This window comes from Cricetulus griseus (assembly GCF_003668045.3).
Source record: "Cricetulus griseus strain 17A/GY chromosome 1 unlocalized genomic scaffold, alternate assembly CriGri-PICRH-1.0 chr1_0, whole genome shotgun sequence".
Taxonomy (NCBI): Eukaryota; Metazoa; Chordata; class Mammalia; order Rodentia; family Cricetidae; genus Cricetulus; species Cricetulus griseus.
The window spans coordinates 116951506-116970870 of NW_023276806.1; the positions used below are offsets into that span (position 1 = coordinate 116951506).

General features: G+C 42.3%; 1 protein-coding gene across 1 annotated transcript in view; it reads right to left on the minus strand.

Moving 5' to 3' along the window:
- Pik3ca (phosphatidylinositol-4,5-bisphosphate 3-kinase catalytic subunit alpha) overlaps nt 1-14749 on the minus strand; it is a 72812-nt gene extending 58063 nt beyond the window's left edge. Inside the window, exon 1 of the mRNA XM_027392021.2 lies at nt 14315-14749. The gene's annotated coding sequence lies outside the window, so the exon portion shown is untranslated. The remainder of the gene's footprint in view (nt 1-14314) is intronic.
- Between the last annotated feature and the right edge of the window lie 4616 nt (nt 14750-19365).

Sequence of the window (19365 nt, forward strand, 5' to 3'; positions counted from 1 at the left end):
ATAGAGTTACTGGGTCACAACTATGCTAATTAAAAAGACAAACTGCTGACTTTAAAAGCCTAAAAATCACCTACTTGTTTTCTAACAGCAGCCAGTAGAATCAGAGGTGAAAGCCCCACTCCAGCAAAAGCACTGTTAGAAAACACACTGCTGACTTCCAGTACAAACACTAGACCACTGCACCTTAAGCTTGCTTCACCCATGTCTCCCGTGTGTGATGCCTCAATCATGAGCCCATATTCTGTTGTTCATCCATCTCCAGGAAGCAAAATTTGTGCTTTTGAAAATGTTTATATTTTAAAATGTTTGTCTCTTGAATTTTTGCAGAGTTCTTGGCTATAGCTTTAATTTTTTTCATTTGGATGGGAGGAGAAGAGAAAATGTTAATGTTTTGAGAGGCAAATATATGAATTTCTGCTTGGTAAGCACTTATTTCTTAGTATATTCTCCTACATATATACTATTCTCCAAAATATGTATCTTTTTCTCTGGATTTCTGGTGAGGCCTTTATGGAATAACCACTTCTGGGTTCTCTATTCCATTTGAGCAACTTGATAATCAACACTCATGCCAGTGCCCCACTCTTTCATTTTAATTTTATAGTGCATTTTGATATCTCAGAGAGCTGAAAATTTAGCTGGTTTTGATTTTTACTTAAGTCATGTTTCCTCAAGGAGGACCCCAAGAGAAGACTGCATAGTCTTTCGAAGAACTGGGACAAGAACCCCTGAGCAAATTGGGAGCATGAGGGGAGGGGTGGGAAGGGGAGAAGGGGAGGGGGGAGGAGAACAAGAGGACTGAGACAGAGGAGGAATAGAGGAGGGCAAGAAAGGAGATGCCTTGATAGAAGGAGCCAGTACAGGTTTGGAGGGAGGTCTGGCACAGGGAAATGTTAGGGGATCCATAGGAATGACCTCAACTAAGAATCTAGGTAGTAGTAGAGAGGCTGCCTTTGATGCCCTTCCCCTATAATGAGACTGATGACTCCCTTGGTTACCATTCCTAGAGCCTTCATCCAGTAGCTGATTGAAGCAGAAACAGGTACCCACAGCTAAGCACAGAACTATACTCCTGGAATCTAGTTGCAGGGAAGGAAGAGGGAGGAGGGATGAACAAAGGAGCCAAGTTGGTGCCGGAGAAAACCACAGAAACAGTTGACCTGGCCTAGTGAGAGCACGGAGACCCTTTGTAAAGCCAGGGAACCAGCACTGGACCGAACCAAGCTCTCTGAATGTGGGTGCCAGCTAGGAGTCCAAGACAGTCTATGGGACCTTCAACAGAGGAGCCAGTGTTTATCCCTAGAGCACAAATGGACTTTGGGAGTCTATAGAAGGATACTATTGCAGCCCAGATACAGCAAGGAGGGCTGCCCTCCCCCAAATGATATGACAGACTGATGGTTCCCCCTATGGAGGGCCTCACTATCCCCGGGGAGGAGGTGGGGGTGGGTTGGGGGGTCTTGGTGAGGAACATGGGAGGATGGGAGGGTGAGGGAATGGAGGGATGAATATGTAAATGAGTGCCTCTAAAATAAAAAATTGAAAAATTTTAAAGTCATGTTTCCTTATCTACTTTCCTTCCGATCTCTCAGACAAAATTAACAGCTATCCTAATTTCTCAAAAAATGAATTTTTAAATGAAAATTATGCTATGCTTATAAATCAACAGGAAGAATGGGTTCTTTAACAGCTAAATTTCCCATCCAGGAACATCCTGTGCCCATCTTGTATAGAACTGAATACAGTGATTGCTTAACCACAACTCACATGTGTGTCATTAAAATAATCTTTTTTCTTACGTTTGTAAACGCTTTTTCATTATATTTTCTAAACAATTATTATGACCATAAAGGAGAATTAGTGATTTTTAAATTGTTTTATATGCAGTTATTCTATAACCTAATAATTTCTCAGTTGACTCTTGGTGTTCCTAGAAATACAATTATACCCAAAATGGGAATTTTCAGTTTGTTTCTCAGTATTCATCCCTCTTCTAAGTCTTGTCTTACTGTACTGAAGCAAACAAAAGACTACAATTTAGGAGCCAAATAAAATGGCATTTATAAGAGCAAAGACAAACCAACAGTCTATTGTAAGTGCACTTTATGATTACCAAGTAAGAATTATCCTAAGAATGTTTTAAAAAATGGCCTTAAATTTGGGCTACCACTATTATCTGTGCTTGTGTATTCTGACAGGTAAACACAATCACACACAGCTCACACTTTCAAAGCTACATGTATTTCATACAGTACACACATAATTCTATTATTTTAATACACTTTTTAGTTGTCATTATAACTGTAGACATCTATATAGAATGTGCAGTGATCACTTACCATGTGCTGAAAAGGGCTGGGTACATACAATAGCTTATGAGTGATAAGGCTTTTCAAGAACAGTGATCACCAAGGACACGAAGCCCTAGTGTGGGCTCTATAGACATTCATCTTTTCTCGGGCTAAAGTATAAAAGCACTTCTGAAAAATCTTTACTCCTTGACTTCAAGAATTACAGTTATCTTACAACATCTTGACTTGTGATCACTGAACTGTCACTTCCCTTCTCCCGTCTCTATTCTTTCAGAAGACCATGGATTTGCTAAATGAAATGGTTCTCACCATATGGGGCAGAGCATATTTTATAAAAACACCAAGTGGGAACCTGCCAACCTGTCTTCAGAACTAGAAAGACTAGAATGGAGACAAAGTAAGCAATCTGACAAGACTATACTTCACTCTCCCTTCCTTATATGACACTCATGCTCTTCATGCAAGCACCCAGTTAACATCCATCAGAGTTGGGTAAGGAGGTATACCTTTGCCTCCATGTAGCTGGCCAGGGCTCTGCTACCTGGCCAAGAAGACTTTTAATAGGACCAGGGTATGTTTGTTTTTAATACAGTAAAATGGGCTGTGTTTCATTTCTAGAACATAACCAGAATACTATGCTACTTGTTAACTATGTGACACCAGACAAACCTAAGAACATCTTACTGGATGATGTGCATAGCAGTTTCCTCCAAGAATGAAACATTCCACCCTGCAGGGAAGTTCCTTAAACAAAAAGAAAAATGATTAAAAATATCTTCAGGAAGTTCCTGAAATTGACCAGATTCACCAGGCCCCTCCCTCTCAGGATAAACAGTAAAAGCTGAACCTCTCTCTTAGACAAGTTGCGCTTTGAAGACTGAGATCAGATAAGCTGCCTGGAAGAGGTTAAAACCTGAGCCACTTGGAAAGGACACTCCAATTTATTGAGCTGCCTGCAGGTTATGCAGTGTGTGCCCCAGGTTCCTACCACAGCTGTCACCTGTGCTGGTTGGGCTTTGGTGAAGCAGCTGTCTTTGAGTCATTTCTGCTCCTGTAAGTAAAACCCTCACCCACATTCCTATAAGTAACCCCAATAAAATTGATTGGTTCACCATGTTTGACTTTGGTGGTATTCATATTTCTGTCATTGGAACTCTATCTGGGTAAGGAGATATGTGTGTTGTATTCCCCAGAAAAAAGTTTTGTCACAACAAATGGCTACTGATTGAGAGAGGCATTTCCAGAGGAGCTAATTTCCAGGAGCCAGCTTGGGTAGTCTTTGCGGGGGGGGGGGGGGCGGGGGGGGACGACACAACATTTTCCTCTCCACCACCATATTTGGTAAATATTTTTATTTATGGCTGTCTTTTGTTTCTTGACTATAAAAGTCCACACTGCCACCTCCATGGCAAGACACATCATTCTAGATAACCTAAATCTGTGTTCCCAAGACATAGTTGCTTATATTTGTCTCAAAATAAACTCTTACTCAAAACAGTGTTTTTTACCCTTGAACAATCTCTTTATCAGCCACAAAAAGTATAGTGCTAATGGCTTTTGTCTACCCATGTGCTTGTAGCCAGGTTTTGTACTTATATAGGCTGTACTTGTTGATCTTGTGTGTACACAAAGAAGACACATGCACAGATTGCTACATGATAGCCACATCATCAAGATACCTGGGGACAAACAAAACTATTCAGCCAACCTAAGCAACAGTTTCTCTTCCACAATCATACAACTGATCAAGACAATACTAGAGGCAAGTTACATGAGTAATAAAGTCACACTCAACACCATGAGATTTTCATAATTAGTCACTGACACCAACCACAGGGGCATCTGATTCACACTGTAATCTTATGTTCACTTTGAAGCAGAGCTCAACAATGGATGTGACTACAATATTTAAATTATCATTTCATCACCATTTCACATTTAACTGAGATAATTTCATGACAACTAAATGTGATGAGATTCCAATGTGCTGATTAGGTGTGGAATTCCAGTTTCCTAATTTCTAAAATGTAAAAATTGTCACACATGTATTGAAGTGCTACTGTGAAGACTAAGTAATGGGTAGAGATTCTATAATACTTTCATTCATGACATTCAAGTTTATATTTGAAGTAATTCAAAAATAGGGAGGGTCTAAGGAGATGGTTTAGGTAAAGTACTTGCCGTGCAAGCATAAGAACCTGAGTTTAAACCCACATTTAAAAAGCCACCAGAGTGGTGACACACAGTAGTGCATGCAGCACTGGGAAGATGGAGCGAAGGATCCCTTGGGTTTAGTGTCCTGTTAGTCTAGCCAATCTGTGAGCTCTAGGCTCAGTGATAGAGTTTATCTAAAAAAAATAAGGTGGAACCACATGAGCTGCCTCAAATCTACAATCATATCGCTTGTGAGGCACAGGCAGATCTCTAAGAGTTCCAAGCTTGCCAGGGCTACATAGTTAGAGCATCACAAAAAGAAAAGAGGTAGAGAATGACTGACAAAAAACACATGACACTGACCCCTGGCCTCCATGCACATATATGTGCATACCCTACACATGAACACTCACACACTCATTCATTCTCTAGGACACATTTAGAAAACCCAGGAAATTAATTTTTACTCACAGCATTTCAGCTATAATTCCTTATGAAGCCATTAAAAACCCATAGCAAAAATCAATCTTATTATGTATACATATATGCAGGGATGGCCTTGAACTCCTTATCTTCCTGCCTTTGCCTCCCAGATGCTAGAACTACAAAAGTGCATCACTGTACCAGCCCAAGTTAGTAACATCAATTCCTAGATTAGTCATAATACCACAGAAGGAAACAAGCTTTGAGCCAGTCCTGGGGCAGTCCCCAAGTACACTGCACATGCATAGCAATCTTTGAATTCTACAGCTTTAAATACAGTAAAAATATCCGAAAGTATCAATAAAATAAGTCGTTAAATCAAGTGACAATAAAAATATTCAGTAATTACAACAAATTTCTGATGTAAAATAGTACAACTTATTTTTTTAAGCATGTAGATTTGGGTTGGCAAATGGCTCAGTGGATAAAGGCACCACCACCAAGTCAGACAACATGAGTGTGATCCCTGGTACACACATGGTAAAGAAATGGTTCCTGCAAGCTGTCCTCTGACCTCCATTTGTATGATATGGCATGAGCTCCACCCCCTCCCCCAAATAACTAGGTATGCAATAAATAATTCTAAGGCACATAGATTTTCCTAGTTTATAAGAGATACACCACCCTGGAAAGGGACTGACTGTGCATCTCATCAAGAGCAGAATGGCCCATACTGCTCAAAGTAAGGTAAGAAAACAGAAACATCTGTTTTCTGGAACTTGAATCTGAGCACCCACAACAGGACTAAACCCACAGAGATGATGTGATAGAAATTGGTGCCACAGCTGTTTCAGAGATGAAAGGGAAATAGAGATTAAACACATGGAAATAAACCACATGGTTGCCTTCCTGATTTTCACATAATGGAGTCATAAAGTTTACAAGATGTCTAGGCTGAGTATGTGAAGTAATTGAACAAAACCCTACATATGCAAGATCCAGTACTCAATAAAGACTCGAATCCAGTGAGAACTGCATACAGGCCTGGTCACATGTGCCCACAGGATGTGTCTATGACCTTTAGTACATGAAGATGGGAAAGCAACACCCAGATGCACCAAACAAGAGCTGTTTCAACACAGAGTGCTACTCAAAGCATTAGCTGGGTTGCTGAGAGCCTCGGGGTAGACAGAGACACTCTAGCTTCAGGAAGTCGAGACCAAGATGTGAGAACTCTAAACCCGTTTTCCTTAATACTTGTTGTCCACTCATTCTCCACTCCTATCTAATGTTAAAGTTTTAACATTTCAACGGGACAGAAATAAAGCAGTAAAGAACGGACAAGTACTCTACGCTAGTTAGATGTAGTACTCACTAGCTACCCAGAGTTAGGACCCCCATATAACATTCTCAGAATAGAATTCAATTCACTGCACATTGTCACAGCTCCAGAATAATGAATGACTACAATGTGGTCCTTACTCTCAAGGTGCCCAGGGGCTGTTGTCGAATGCCCAGTGTGTACTAGACACTCCTAAATGCTTTCCTGTTTTATTATGATGCTGACAGTCATGACCACCTTCTTTTCCAAATGAGAAAATGTGTATCACTCAGAGAATATGTAACCTAGACAGACAAAATTATTTCTCCTGTGTCACTACTATGGCTTTAGAGTATGTGCTTTTAGCCAGGCAGCCCAGCATGCTGGCTACTCTCTCACTTTCTGAGGCTGTCCTGACCTCCAAGTTGCCAGACTACTCACCCTAATCATTGCTGGGGAAACTTACCTGCATGAGTGCACTAACCTGTACATTTGTCCTCGATAAAGACTACCACAGGGTACATCTAACAGTGCTTTAGAAGCAGTATATGAGCTTTATTCACAATGCTGGTGATAAGATGTCTCAGCAGATAAAGGCATCTGCCTGCAAACCTGCAACCTGATTCTAATCTCTAGGACCCATAGAAAGGTAGAGGGAGAGAACAAACTCCATCAAATTGTCCTCTGATCCCACACATAACCTAGCATGTATATCCACACATATATACACAAAGTTAAATTTTCAAATTTTTAATTAAACAATGTGGCAGACCTGGGAGTAACCTGGTCACTCCAGGGAAAAACATCTGCTTTGCTTCTTCCTATCATTCCCACTATCCAGCAAACCAGAAACTGCTTTGAAAAAGTCACGTACAACTTGTACAGTTAGCACATAGTTAGAAAAATCAATACAAGATACCCTTTCACAAATGCTTTAAGACACTGCAAATAACAAGAGCTGTTAAACTTTCAGGAAAAATATACACAACCCTTCCTCCCCCTGCTGTGACAAAAACAGTTTCATTTCGGGTAAAACTACTTAAGTAATGAGTGACTTCAATATATTCCTTATAATTTTTCCCATTAATGTACCTTGCACTTGATGCTGTCTGTATTTTATAAACCTGGACTCCCAGGACAGTAGCTAATTTGGCAAAAAGAAAACGAAGCAAACCTCCATCATTTTGGAGCTGCCAACAGCTTTCCTAAGGAAAAAAGAACACTTCATTCAATCTCAGGCTAAAGGTAGTGCATGAATTGTGAAATGCGATAGTATTTCAGGTCTAGACCTGCAGCAAGTACAGCATGAAAAGTACCAGGGAAAGCAAGAGCTCTCAAAGAAAAATAAGCCACAGAAATCAGCTTAGCACGCTGAAAAACAAGTACACACTCAAAACAAGCCTGAATGCCCACTACCTGAGAGGTTCGCTGACAATACCACCAAGTGGAAAGTGACCTTGTTATTTAAAGAAACAGGACCTCAGCAGAAGCAACATGCCTGATGAAGGGCAGTGGCTGTTGCCATCTTTCCGTGTACTTGTCAGCACAACTGAGGACAGACCTAGAGAAGCTTTCTGTGGCTCTGGATTTGTTTCCAAAATTCAAAACTGCCTGGTGCAATTGGGTTACCAGGAGAAGCTAGGGAACATATTTTCCTAGAAGTCTTTAACAGTGAGATGATGTTCAGTGGCTATTAAGAGTGCTGTGACTAGTGTGCTGGCTTCCTGTGTTGGCCACTGGCATACACTGGTGACCTACTCTCAATGCCTGTCACCCACTGACAGTTCCCTGTGCCAGAGAGTGAGATGGCCACACTTGCCATAAGGTTGGCTCCCAAAGTTACTGATGGAGGAGGGAGCCTCCCGCCCTGCAGTGGAAGTCACAGAATTTCACACAAAAGTTTTCAAGTATGTGCAAACTTACAAACAAACATACTTTTTCTTTTTTAAGTTTCTGAAAATAGAGGGACTGAGGAATATACTCCTGCTAGGGGGTAGTTTACTTACTCTGAAATCAGAAACAGCTTGTAAATTGTAAAGAACTTCAGACATTTTCCAGGTAAAGAATAAGCACTCTGAAAGGCCAAGATCTAAGGCCATGCAGCTATATTCAAAGGCGAATGCAGAACTCCAGCACTTGGAAATATGACACATCTTCTCTTCCCCAAGCACAGGCCTCCTTAAACTATTAATCTTTTGTTAAAAATTCCACAAGACATGAATAGAAACATGCAACAACTTATAAAAGTGTCTCAACTTACAAACAACTTACAAAAGTGTCTCTCTCTTTCTAAAATTGTATATGCATGTCTGCATGTGGGAATGTGCACACAAGTATAGTGACCACAGAGGCCCTAGGCACTGGATCTGGAACTGCAGTTAGAGGCATTTCCAGCCTGGTGCCCTGGATGCTAGTAACCAAAGTAGGGTCCTCCAAAAGGCAGCAGTAAGCACTCTTAATCACAGCCATCTCTCCAGCCCAAAAGTGGTTTCTAAGACTGACAGTTTCTTCTTAAATTACCTTTTTAAGTGTATAGCTACTAATTGATAGAAATATAGAGAAAAGTATCTTGATTTTCAAATGAGTCTAAATTTTAAAATTACTGCTTTTGTTTTTTGAGACAAAGTCTCACCATGTAGCTTTGGCTGGCCTGGAACTCACTATATAGAACATGCTGACCTTGAACTTGGAGATCCACCTGCTTCTGTGTCAGGAACCTAGAATGAATGCATGTACACACTGTTTTTTCCCTCCCTCTTCATCATGCTGACATTACCACCTAATATTTCCCAGCTACTTGATGAAACAGTTCTGTCAGTCTTACTAGCACCCTCAGACAGAGTCAGCATCACAACACGATGAGTTTATCATGGTCGACTTTCACAGAACACACTGACTTTCTAGCTTCTATTAAACAGACAGTAAGAACCCGAAGTACCTTCTATGTGCAGTACCTTAGGAGTTCTCAAGACTTTTTAAAAAAGGACATTTTTAAGCCTAGTGTGGTAGCTTATACCTATAATCCCAGCACTATAGAAGCTGAGACAAGAGGATTAAAGCAAGCTGAAGGATATCCTCATCTACATATGGCTACATATGGCTACTGTGAGCCACATAGCAAGCTTCAATCAGTGAAATAAACAGCTGGGTATAAATAAGACAAAACACTCTATTTCAGATGGCAATGTGGACCTTGATAGAAAGACTTCTTTATTATAAACCCAATTATATGCTAAAAGTTACTGAAAGTTAACTGCTTATAAATGAGTATAATTTAGACAAACTGTCATGCTAACTACCAAGACCAAACACTTAATTTCCAAACCAAATAGAAAACACATTATTCTTGGTGGCGCATGCCTTTAATCCCAGCACTCAGGAGACAGAGGCAGGTGGATCGCTGTGAGTTCGAGGCCAGCCTGGTCTACAGAGTGAGTACCAGGATAGGGTCCAAAGCTACACAGAAACCCTGTCCCCCACCCCCCAAAATAACAACAAAAACCCATATAATTCTTGTATTAGATATAAATTTAAAATAATGATCATATGTACATTATTTCCTAAATGGTTTTATGGCAGAGCTGAGGAATCACTTAAATTTTCTCCTTAGGACATTAATTATTCAGCAAGCAACACACTGCTATACTGAAGCATAAAGAGGCCAAAGGTGCTACTGTCCATCCCCACAGACACAGAGTAGCAGTGAGGGTATCAGGCATCGAGACCAGAGCTATTAAAAAAAATTTTTTTAATTACATGTGAGTATGTGCACACAAGGTCTGGTGCCCACAGAGGCACCTAAGCTAGAGTTACAGGGGGTTGCTGAGAATTGAACTCTGAAGGAGCAGTACAGGTTCTCAACCACTGAGGCATCTCTCCAGCCCAAGAGCAGAGCTCCAACACCAGCAGAAACTGCTTCGTTTGGACACACGGAATGTGAGGGAAGACAGCTTTGCTGTACACCAGCTCTGTCATCACTGACTTAAAGTCTGGTCACTGCAGCATTCTAAATCCAACTCCCTAAATGGACAGATGCAGAGGAGGAATGAATACCCCACAGTTCCTTAACTAGGGTCAACTCACTCAGACATTAAAGGCCGATGGAGAGTAACATAGTCTATGTAACCTGGAGCCTTCACAGATGACAGTAATCCCAGGCTTCATGTTGGGTCCTCAGACTTCACTGTCACGCTGTCTTGTATTTACCTGTTATATCTACCCAAATACTTCAGTTTCTCCTAACCATTGCTCTTATTTCTTAATTTCAGAGGGCTCTCCCCACTGCTTCCTGTCTGCACAGTGGGAACATGCTTAGTGCCTCACTTCTGGAATTAGCCCTGAGATCATTTTCCTGTATTTCCTTTATAACTTAGAAATTGCTCAATAACAGCCCTTGAACTTTAAGGATTTGTAAAGAGATTCCACCAGGCATTGAGACTTCTTTTTAAAGTCACTATTAATTTTAATTTGCTCCCTTTCTTTGAATATCAAATCTGACTTTGCTTAACTTGGGAGCCCTGTAAACTTATCACTTCACACATGCTTTAGTAGCTTGACATATGTTATCTAGATAGAGTGGTTTTCCATTCAAATTGACCAAAACCTGGGTGAGTAGGATTCTAAGAAAATGAAACAAAAAACCACATTGGTTTGGGACCCTATTCATATCTTCAGTACCAGCAGCTGAAAAGTGGGAAACAGAACTTCTGATACACACAGCTTCCTCTGATTAGAGGAGACTCTTCTTCTCCAATGAGAATGAACACTTTGAACTAGATTAGTCAACAACTCTCCTGGATCTGAACTAAATTCAACCCTATGTGAGTAGCAACACCCCTATTACACAGATTAGGATACCCGTCCAAGGTAGCAAGTGCTGACTGGAGCAAGGTTCTAAACATAACAGATTTGAATGCCACCTTTGCTGCTCTGAATTTTAAGGCTAGATCACTGAGTACCACACAGGACATCCAATAGAGTCTGTCTGAGATAGAGGAGGACCAAGACTGAAGAGTTCAACATTTCCCCAGAAACACACATTTAGGGCTAAAGGAATATCTGAATGCATTCGAGTCTCCTGTGGATCTAGTAATGGTCCACACTGCTGGTGTGCACGTGTGTGTTTGGAATGGAGTGCCACTTGATGTAATTGTAACACCTCAAATGCCTCCAAGTGAAACAGTGAAACTCCATGTGAGCAGTAGTTTCAAGGATGTATACATTTGGGGGGGGGGGTGAAATGTATTTGGCAGGAATAAAAGCTTATGAATTAACACACATTGTAAAGAAACTTCACCAATAGTGCTTGTACAGTCAATTGCCTATAATGTATAGCTATAACTGGTTAAAAGGCACAACTGTATATGTGACAGACAAGTCCCCATCCTCTTGGAATTCACATCCTGGTAGAGGACACAGACAAACAGATGGCAATGCAGTGAGGAAATTTGGTTACAGTGGGGGACAAGATGCCATGGGAACAGGAAACAGGGACACCTAACCCAGACTGCACTTTTCAAAGGAGGCAATGTGAAAGATGAGAGGAATCAGCGAGTCAGGGAAGCACAACCAAGAGTACTAGTGTTGCAGGAAGTGGGAGCAGCATTTACAGAGAGCAAGGAAAGGTCAGGGAGCCTGCAGTCCAAGAGAAAAGGGAGAAACAAGGACCAAGTCAGACAGGCCCTTGACACACAGAGCTTCACAATCCTATCCATTAGAATTTCACGAACTTTAAAACAAAATAAACAAAACACGTCTGGCTCCATATCAGACAAAGCACATCAGAATCTATCATGATTTAAAAAATGCTTCCTAGATGACCCTGTGTAGTCAGGACTGAAAAACACTGCTAAAGAAAAGACCAGGCAAGGTGGTGGATCCTGATGATCCTAGCAGAGGTGAAGGCAAGAGTACCTCAGTTCCAGGCCATAAACTGCACAGCAAGACCCCAGCTCAGTAACAGCAGCAGTAACCACAAGCCTTCCCAAAACCAAAACCAAGCAAACAAAAACTTGGATGTATACATATTCACACATTTACTACTGAGATTTTGAAAAATAAAAGATGATCTTAATTAAACCTCTTTGGGCCCTGTTTCCCAGATCTACTGAGTGAGCAATGACCTGGAGAAGATTAGAGGCAGAAGTGAAAGAAGTCAGAAAACGCTTATTTTCTCAATGAATCTGTGTCTCTTGCCACCTGTCTGGCCTCAGATTAGAATATCATTTCCTAGGGACACTGATGTTGCTCTACCTAAATAGGACAGGTAAATGACTTAAAAGAAACCAGATCCTCAAAAAACCCTACCTGACTATCCCTTACAAAATGGGCCATGAATGATATTCTGAGATTTCTGAAGATGGATAATTTCAAAGATCATAAGTACTTTTGTGGAGGGGAAATCTTTCGTGATGCTTCATAAACACTTCATTTAAGGATTCCTCCACTTTGGAATTCGAGAAATAGAACAGTAAAATAGAGAGAACTGATCCTTTTAATGCCACTCGAGCTGCTAAAGAGATCAAACAGGATTAAGTTCACTCTCTTCAAATAAACAGACCAACAGAGCAAATGCTCTGTACATGACTGCAACTGTTTAAAATCTCTATTCGGTAAACGACAGTAAGCTGCCTTTAAAAAGTTATCATCGCTTTCTTTATGAGTATTCTCTTTCTAAATTTAGATGGTTTTTGAAGGGAGTACTGACTGGGGATAGAGGACCTTATGGCAGGAAGGAAGCTAGGCCTCTAGGACCCGCAGGTGCTGTTACCAGTCTTCCACGGAAAGCTCCCTCCTGAGAATACACTCACAAATTCACTGTTTTACTTAGTTATCTGGACTTAATGACACTTCTTTAATACTACATCTAACATACATGAAATTTGAAAAACCTTAAAGTCAGTGTTTTGCTTTGCGTGTTCACTTTTAATTGCTTCCACTTGGACAGGCACGCTTTCAAGCTTTATGCAGTCACCCATTAAATGGCAACATTTGTTACTTTATTTCCCTCCTGACGATATTACTAGTCTGATGTGGTACCATTTGTTTCAATCACTCGTTCTGTGATTTTTTTTTAAATGGGAAAGGGCTATTTTGAAAAACGTACAATTAAAAAAAAAAAGGTATGGACGCTTACATATTTGCTATTGTCTCCCTTAAAAAGTCCCAAAACACGACGTAAAAAACTAGAAATCAACAAAACCCAAATTCAAAAAACAAAACCATACATCAACACCAACCGTACCCTTCAGATAATTTTGACTGATGACACTGCAGAACAGTTAATCTGATAATTAAAAATTTCCAGAACACGTGATGTTTAGACCGTGATCTACGCTGTCAACCAGAACCCAACGCCTTAGTTTAAAACAAAAATGCCTTACAACTTAAATATAGACATGTTAACAAATTCTTGAACTGCCATTGCGGTGGGAGCTCACTAATCAAAAACACCGTGTTTTGATTTATCCAAATTAATTCAGCAACACGGTATTTTTTATTTTTTGGATCAGGACTTTTCTTAAAACGCACCATCAAACGTACAGATTCTACATCACACGATGTCAACAAATACCAAGAGATGTTAACCTCCGATATGGTCCAAAGTGGTTCAAAAGTTGCAGTGGTAACGACCAGACCTGTGCTACCTGGGCTCCTCCCAAGCCGGTTTCCCCAGGGTCCTGGGAGCCCACGCCCCGCGAGTGCACAAAGGCGCAGTGGAGGCACGAGCTTCGGGCTGCAGTCAACTCGGTTCCCCACAGACGCAGACTGCACAAGCCCTCCGCTTGTCCTCCATCTACCCACGTACAGCGGACACTGACACCGTCCGGGAGCGGCGGCCGAGGCCGCCCGGTCCCTGGAGCGAAGGGGAGGCACAGAGAAGACGCGCGCCCGTGAGCCGACACCCGGATCCGGGAGGGAAGGCCCGGCAAGAGTGCGGGCGGCGGGGACAGCCGACACCCGAGCCCGGGGCGTGCGGCCCTCGCGTGCCCTTCCCGGCCGCCCCGAGACCGCGCGAAGGAGGAGGACCGGGCGGCGGCCGGCTACGACGAGAGGGGTCGGGAGCCCGCCCGCCCGCAGCCCGCCCTCCCCGCCATCTACTCACGCTCCGGCTCCTCCAGGCTGCGCGGCTCCCGCCGCATCGGGTCCCGGCCCCGCGGGCGGCGGCGGCGGCGGCGCCGAGGGAGAGGACAGCGGGCGGCGCGCGCCCGCCTCCCGGGCCCTCTCCCCCGCCGCTGCGGAGCGGCCCGGCCGGGCCCGAGCGCTGCCTCGCCGGCCGCCCCAGCCCCAGCCTCGGCCGCCGCGGCACCGGAACTGCCGCTCGCTCGACTGCTCGCTCCGCTCGGCGCCGGCCCCGCCGCACGCCCCCACCCCCGGCTCCGCTGGCCGGCGCCCGGGCTCTTTTTCCTTTTGTTTCCAGAATAAACTTTATTGGTCTCTCTTTCCGCTCACATCGTGTAAACAAACAACGAACTCTTCCCCACCCCCTCGGCTCCCCCCTCCTGGGGCAGAGGAGGGTGAGAGCTGAGGAGGGGCCGAACTTGCAACGCCCCGGAAACAGATCTGCGAGGGAGCGGAAGTGAGGAGGAGGAGAAGAGGCCGGGCAATGGGCAAATTCGGTAACAGTGACTCACTGCGCCTGCGCCCAGCTCTTCCGCCCCGAGTGGCAGTGCGACTCAGCGCTGCGGTAACTAGGCTGTGGTGTCATCCAGGGACAGCGGACGTGTCACGCCTGTTAGTTTCTTCCAGCGACGTTCTGTCTTGGGAGAAGCTGACGGAAGTTGGAAGCGAGGGACGCCCAAAGAGAAAACGAAATGAGGGCGAGATGAAGGGCGGCTATGCCAAATTGGATGCCGATTTTAGAAGTCTTTTGCAAACACTGGTTTAAATTGTAACCCGGCCGGATAGCCCTCTGCAGTCCTTTGACTCAGCTCCCAGAGACCTTTGGCTGTGTCCCATCCCTTTCCCTCGTATTCTAGCTATAGAAGTTGTGCTATTGTTTTTCGGTTTTGAGGCTTAAAAAAAAAAAAAAAAGTTATGCTGGCTTCAAGTTAGATTCAGGGTGGTGGTTTGGCACTGCGTAACGTATCCATCTCTTTTGTTCGAGAAGAACGAGAGAGATCTGCTTTTAAGATTACTACTGTTACACAGTATTCTGCATTTCTCTCCCCCTACTGGTCTTTTATCATATTGAAAAGCCTAAGGTCCAGGCTCTGAAGTCAGGGGCAAGTCCTGCAGCTTAGTACTGGAAATAACACTCTAGAGGTGTTAATATTCCAACTTAGCATCCAAGCAAAAATGCCGCTCGTCCCCAACCCAGCCTTAGTGATTCATTCCTCTGTGTAGTCACACATAGTTTCACTCGTCTGGGTTTCTGTATTTCCTGTTTTCTTTCTTTTCCACCCTTAAGTGCTCGTTTTCATCCCACATTCCAGGGAATCTGTGTTTCTAAATATTTAACTAGTCGTTTCCAGCAGTTTCAGAACACCCTCACCCCGGAGCAAGCAGTTAAATATAACTTTTGAGTTGCGTAGTCAATCCTGGGACCTTAAAGCAGCATTACTAAAACTGCTATCTGTGTGATATTAATAGATAGTACTTGGTGGGGAAATTTTATGCAGGGAGTATTTTGCCTTCTAAAATTTATTTTAAAAAGAAAATGCTAATTACATTATATGATATCATATGTCAGAAAATACCTTGAAGCAAGTACTATTTGTTGTTTAATTCATACTTGGTACTTTTAGCTTATCTGATTACCAGTGATGTTACAACGCTTACCTTATTCTCAAAGATGTTTGTGAGTTTTGTTGGTGGTGGTTTTTGGGTTTTAGGGTTTTTTTTTGTTTTGTTTTGTTTTGTTTTGTTTTGTTGTGAAGCTGGGGGCCAAACTAAGGGCCTTGTGTTTGCTAGGCAAGTCCTCTAACCACAGAGTTACAGCCTCAGAGCCTGTGGGCAAGTTTATTAAATGTTTATAGTATATGAGTGATAAAGTCATCATTCAAACACTGACAGAAGAATGCCCCAAAGGAAAAGAAAAATTAGAGATTGACTGTAAAGCAAACAAAAATGAAATGCTTCAGAATTAAGTGATTTCACCATAAACATTCCTTTATTAAAATTAACCAATTTAATATTTGTTTATTTTTGTATCAAGACTTGGTCTCACTGCAATCCTCCTGCTTCATTGTTCTGAGTATGAGAGTACAGGTATGAACTACATATCTGATTAATAGCAAAGCACTGAGGTTGAAATGTCCAAAATGAAGCTATTGTTCCATTCTAAAACGTGGAAATTATGATCGTAGTTATTTGCTTTCTAGACTTTATTTGAGGCCATGTCTTATTAGTAGCCCCTGCTGGCCTTGAACACTCTGCATTTCTGTGGATGACTTTGAACTTACGATTCTTTTGCTTCCAGATTCCAAACTGAGGGTTACAGGCACGTATGATCATACTTTGTTGTCTTTGTATTTATTACCATTGGCGACATGATGATTCACATTGATTTTGAACTTCACTGGATTCAAAAACTCCTATGGAACTGTTGAGACTCACCTCTGGGTATGTCTGGTGGCATTTCCCAAGACAAGTGGATCAGAAGGCTTTGACCAAATCCCTGGATTAATCCTTTGATAGATTCAGAGTCTGATAGCAGTTTTGGGAGGTAGTGAAAGGGAAGCAAAGAGCTTAGTAGGAGGAAGTAGTTCATGGGAATCAGGGGAAGGTTCTATCTCGTCTTGGGCTCTTCCTGTATTTTTGCCTCTCTGTTTTGTGCTGCCAAGAAGTGAAAAACAGTCTCTGCTATACCCCTACCTCCAAAACGATGTTCTACCCAGGCCCAGGGGAAAGCTACAATAAGCTAATTCATTTGAAACCATAAGTTGAAATTTGGTGATGTGTGGGCGTGGTGGACCTTTTAGAAGGTGTAGCCAAGTAAGAGGAAGTTAAGTCACTGAGGGAATGTTCTTGAAGGTGGTTCTGTGCCACGGCCCTCCAAACTGGATCCTGGAAACCTTACTGGGAGCAACAGGAGATTAAGAAAGAAAGACAACAGTAACATAAATCTGGGATCACTGTACTTTGGTGGAGACACTCCAGTATTGTGGGATATTTGTGTACTGCATGAAGATGTGTTGCTGTGATTGGTGCAATAATGAGCTGAAAGGCCAGTAACTAGACCAAAGACTATAGGCAAGACTTCCAGACAGAGAGAGAACTCTGGGAAGGAGAAAGGCAGATTTGCCAGTGAGATGCAAGGAAAGCAGGACGGTGCAGTACGGAGATGAGGTGATGAGTCACATGGCAAAACATAGATTTAAAAATATGGGCTAATTCAAATTATAAGAGCTAGTTGGTAGCAAGCCTAAGCTAAGGCTTAACTTTTGTAATTAATAATAAGTCTGTTATCATTATTTGTGGACTGGGGAGCACTCTCAGTGTGTGTGTGTGTGTGTGATCAGTCATCAGGATGAAGAAGCTGCAGTTGGTACGCTCATCAGTACAGTTTTAAAGGTCAACCTTTGGTCAGCATCTATACTCAGACCAGGGAAAGACCTTGCCATTCTGCTGAGCTGACTGAAGGAAGGCCTTGCCATTCCCGTGAGTCTCAGGCATTGGCATCCTTGACATACCATGCTCATGTCATGAATGCCTATTGACACAGGCTCCCACAATGTACTCGCTCCTCACAACACTGGGACTTCGGTTGCTTTCATCTCTACTTCCAGGATGCTGTGAAATAAGCAGCCTCTTCTGCCATTTGCTTCCTATATAAGAAAGTGTGTTTCCATAGGCTCAAAACAACACCATCAAGCAGCCATGGACCGAAACTTCAGAAACATTTTAAGTTGTTTACCTTGGCTTATTTTTTAAACATTTATATATTAACACAGGAGGGTATGCATGTGCCATTGTTGAGTATGGAGATCAGAGAACAAGTTGGAGAGAATCTTTCCTTGTACTTGTGATTCTCAGGGTTTGAATTCAAATTGTGAAGCCTGGGGATAGGTGTCTTTACCTGCTAAGCCACCTTGCTGGTCCCTGATGTGTGACACTATTCCTGGGGGAATGTGAACAAATGTCTACTCATCTCAAATAGGAAACTGACGGTAGACCAAAAAGCAGATACCCAAAAGTCCAACTTGGTGAAACTATGAGTTTTATTGGGGTTTCTTACAAGAATGAGGATGAGGCATTATTTACAGGATCAGAAAACACTCAAAGACAGCTGCATCACCAAAGCCTACCCCAGCATGGGTGACAGCTCACAAATCTGGGAACCTGGGGAACACTGTTCAGCCTGCAGGAAGCAACTCAACAAGTTGGAAAATATCCATTCCAGGCAGCTCACCTGGTTTTTGTTTCTTCTGGGCAGCCAGATTGGTCTCTGCTTATTTCAAGAGGTGTCTCAGAGTCATCCTTGCAGACTGGCTTATCTGAGAGTGAGGCTCAGCAGGCTTTACTGGTTATATACTCTGGGTAAAGGAGGGGCCTAGAGAATATGGTCAGTTTCAGGGACTTCCTGAGCTATTTTTGGTTGTTTACTTTCTGTCTGAATGGAGCTTCCTTGATGAATGGAGTGTTTGGCCTCCCCTGGAACATCCCATTGTTTCATTTTTTTGTAAACATCCTGTCCTATTATAGCCTGTTTCATTTTTCCCTTTTCACCTTCCCTGTGTCTTAAATTTTCCTCTAAAATGGAAGGTTTTAATCTGAAGGAAACTGCTACACAATAGCTCCTAGCTTGGTATTGCTTTTTAAACACTGATGGAAATCTGATCTCATGAGAATTTATTCAAAATTACATTACAATTATGAGAAAATTTGGAGAGAACTGACTTCTTTGAAATATTTCCTCATTTTATGAATTTTCCATTTATTCACATATTCTTTGATATATTTGAACATATTACTATGAGGCTCTTCCAATAGGAAATATTTTCTGAAATCTTATTGATAGATATTTCATTATTTGATTGCCACAGAAATCAGATTCCTAGTCTATATCCATGCGTTGTATTTTATCTAAACACAAAATGAAAGTTGTAAGCAATGTTGAATGTCTTGTCTTATTTTGAACAAGGGTCTCATCCTGTAGTACAGGCAGGCTTTGAACTAGAGAGTCTACCTGTGGAGCACTGGGCTAAAGAATTG